We start from the raw sequence: 3,879 nt of genomic DNA on the forward strand, positions 1-3,879 counted from the left end.
CATGTGTATATATTATATAGGCCTATATCATGCATGTGTATATTATATAGGCCTATATCATGCATGTGTATATATTATATAGGCCTATATCATGCATGTGTATATATTATATAGGCCTGTATCATGCATGTGTATATATTATATAGGCCTATATCATGCATGTGTATATTATATAGGCCTATATCATGCATGTGTATATATTATATAGGCCAATATCATGCATGTGTGTATATTATATAGGCCTATATCAGGCATGTGTATCCCTAGAATGATTAATGAAAGTCAACCTGGTCATTCAGTTTGTCAATTCAGGTATTGGAATGCACAATATTACTTGTGCCGATATTCAATATGCCAATATTTTTAAACTCATTTTGATACAATACATATCTTTTTTTAATTCCCTTTAAGGATCTTTCCTGCAATTAACCATTTGCTCCATTGTGGCACATTGAAACGGTGCGGCTGCCCGGAGGAAGTATGTCCTCGCATTATGTACTGTAGGCTCAGCAGGAAGTGTTCACCGCTCTGTTAAGAACAGCTACAGCAATCTTTGCACTATTTCTGCTTTTGTTGCTTACAGATAACGGTCGTGATGAAACCACTGTTCTGTGCCTTTATCATCCTGCTGGTATGCTGCATTGTCATGAATGCTGAGGTAAATATATAATATAATATAATATAATATAATATAATATAATATAATATAATATATATATATATATATATACACACATAGTATACTTTATAAAATAATACTGTTTAAACTCACTGCTAATAACTGTTTAAAAACGTTTTAGCATTTATTTATTTATTTTTTTACATTAACTGAATTAGAGTTTATCCATATATTAAGTGTTGACATCCTGAGGAATGTTGAGAAATAATGATAATTAATGTTTTATTTTAGGGTGCAGACACTGTATCCTCTACAACTAAAGGCAAGACTACAGAGGTATTTATGCTTTTTTTTAATGTTAATCTAATCTAACAAAAAACATTGGGTCATTAAAAAATAAATAAAAATAAGGCAACGTTTTGCATTAAGCTTTTTGGGTTGTGTTGATCCAATACAATTCTTTATAGGCCCAGAGAGAAAATTAACAAATTTGTAAAAATGTATGAATAAGGTAACAGGAACGAGACTGGTCCGTAATGATCGTATCCACTGTGACAAGGCAAACTGGATCAGTATAGACCGAACAAAAGGACCGCAAACGTTGGCTTTGCGAGTTCTCAAGATTAAAAAATGTTATGCCAAAATGTAATCATATTGCCCCCATATTTTGACCATAAAATGTGCCTGGGTGTGTCCATAGCTGCAATGCATTATGTCTTGATTTCCAGAGTTTCTTGAACAGCTCGGGCCACACTGGCCATGGGTCTCTTGAATGTGAATGATTTAACCTGTTAGGCTTGTCATATTCATAAGATTAATATGATTATGATATTTCTCTCGTTGAACTCAAACAACTTGATAGCTCTATGAATTGCAGCTTGTACATTTTAGGACTATCACACCCGACAATTTATATAAAGCACATTAATGTATATGTGAATTTTGAAACAGAAACCAGCATCTGGTGCCAGCTCTATGGATGGACTATCCGTAATACAGTTGCTGATGGCCTTGATTCCTGCTCTTCTCTGCCAAGCGTTTTAGCACCCAACACAAATCATTCAAGAAAGTATTCCTGGTGTGAAGTATTCAGAGGAATATAGCCTACATCTTTGGATCATGAAGAATGTGAAGAGTCTGAGACAGAACCAAGAGATTGGCATGTGTTGTAAAAAAATGGTCACAGCTAGTTAAAGTTGGATCCATCAAATGACCTGAAATTGTAAAATCACAACAAATTAATAAAACAATGTTTTAATGACACAAATGACTTCATGTGTGTGTATTTCACCAACAATTATAGACCTATCATTTTGTCAGGTTATTGGGGGATTTTACTGTAGGCTACCCCCACCCTGTGGATTTCTGCTTCTATTCAGAGGATATTGAAAGACCTGCAACTTTAGGCCTACGACAAACCTAGGTGGAGTAAGTGGTTTTAACCAGAGCCATTATAAAGGTAGAGTTGCGACAACTCCACTGATGCTAATGTTCCATTTTTTTTCAACAATGGCGGCTAATGGAAGCCTCAAATAGTTCCCGAAAGTTAACAATTTATAATAGCAGCAGTGCAGTTACAGACTGTTTGTAGCCAACATTTCAGACTCAGATTTACATTATTGGCTCATCCGAATAATAATAATAATAATAAATAATAATAACAGTAACAACAGTAATAGTAGTAAAGTAATAGTATTAATAACCTAATTATAATAATAAACTATTTATGTATCGACTATGACAGCTTTTCTGCTGCTCAGTTTTTATCAGTTCCTTATCAAATAAATGAAAAGAGGCGAAAGCCCAATAAATGTGCCACACATAATAACCTAATATAAGAAGATAAACCTTGCCTATACCATTTCAATTAGGCAGCACTAGGAAACACCACGAACGAGCTGTCATGAAGTTTTTGCGTTTGTAGCCTACAACTTTTATGACGTGACGTGTCTTGGGCATTTAGCTTTACCATCATGTCAACATAGTTGTAACGTTATGCGCAATGCTCATCTAGGCTATGGATTTAAGTGGTTTAATTTTAAAAAGGGCAGCAAAAGTGGGATAAAGTGCAACTGCTTCCCCAAAACAATTCCTCCATAACTGTGGATTTAATCGTTTGATATGTGGATAACTTTCAGTGGACTAAACACATAAAAGGTAAGATTGTATTATCACAAAGCTAGCTGGTTCGTTAAAATTTAATATGGCAAAGCATATTTACAGCCAACTTTGTACTTGCAACAGTGAAACTGAGTTTGTTGTTAACATTGTTTGTAACGTAAACGTTTCTTCAGTTAGGAGCAGGACTGTTTTCTTTTTATTTTGCATTCATTTTCTTTGGCAAAAGCTAGCCTAATATGAATGAGAGAACCTAGATTTGAGGGAGCTGCAGCTGTTAGCATCAGCACGGTCATCAACATAGATATATACACTAGATGTCGCCTTGACTACTGCTGTTCATTGGAACGAATGCGTCAATCGAGACGCCATCTTGCTTCAGTGATCCACTCCTCTATAATGCATTAGCGTCAATCTGGGCAAAGATCTAGCGAAAATAAAATCACCATAAACCGTCAAAATCTCAAGCAATTATCTAGTTTTTTGGGTTGTTCCAACTGACAGGCATGTATTTATGGTCGAGTCTAGAGAAAACTAAGCTTAAGACGATAATAAAGATACATTTTACCCGTCTAGCCCCAGGCTCCCATTCATTCTGCACTAGCTAGCGGCGGCCCCTAGAGGAACAATGAGTAAACTGCAACCAGGTTCGATACAATGAAAGTAAACAGGCTCTTCGTAGACAGGCTCTGGTTGAGGCCACATACATACCCCTCGTCTCGTTTACTCATGTAAGTTGTAATCTCACCAGAAGTTGCTGTAGATCTGTAGAACATTTACCTCTGCTACTACATAGGCTACGCCAGTCGTTACTTTTATAATCATGGGTCAGTGCCATGGGCAAACGAGATGTAGCTGAATTCATAAATGACAAAGCCATGAGAAAGGTGATTTTCTTACGTTTCAAAAACAAAGAAGCCGATCTGCCATCATTGTGAGAAGTTCCCAAATTTGTCGCTAATCGCTAAAAAGGTTTTCTATCGCTGGGGATGGCCAAACGTCGCTAAATAGGTAACGCTGACAATACAGGAGAACTAGTTTAGCGCTTCAGATCCCTGTACAAAGATGGCGCCGGTGTTGACGCATGCTGAGAAGCAGAAGGCGACATCTAGTGTATATATCTATGGGTCATCAAGGCCAGG

The 3,879-nt window shown here is 36.5% G+C and overlaps 1 long non-coding RNA gene across 1 annotated transcript; it reads left to right on the forward strand.

Moving 5' to 3' along the window:
• Positions 1-297: 297 nt before the first annotated feature.
• On the forward strand, positions 298-1,886 carry LOC143119146 (uncharacterized). Its single transcript, XR_012986257.1, has 4 exons — positions 298-312; positions 412-658; positions 911-955; positions 1,571-1,886. It is a non-coding gene; the product is annotated as an uncharacterized LOC143119146 (long non-coding RNA).
• The last annotated feature ends 1,993 nt before the right edge of the window (positions 1,887-3,879 follow it).

This window comes from Alosa pseudoharengus, unplaced genomic scaffold (assembly GCF_046254945.1).
Source record: "Alosa pseudoharengus isolate Yale_2024_CS ecotype anadromous, Long Island Sound unplaced genomic scaffold, YU_APseudo_1.1 YU_APseudo_1.1_scf_12, whole genome shotgun sequence".
Taxonomy (NCBI): Eukaryota; Metazoa; Chordata; class Actinopteri; order Clupeiformes; family Clupeidae; genus Alosa; species Alosa pseudoharengus.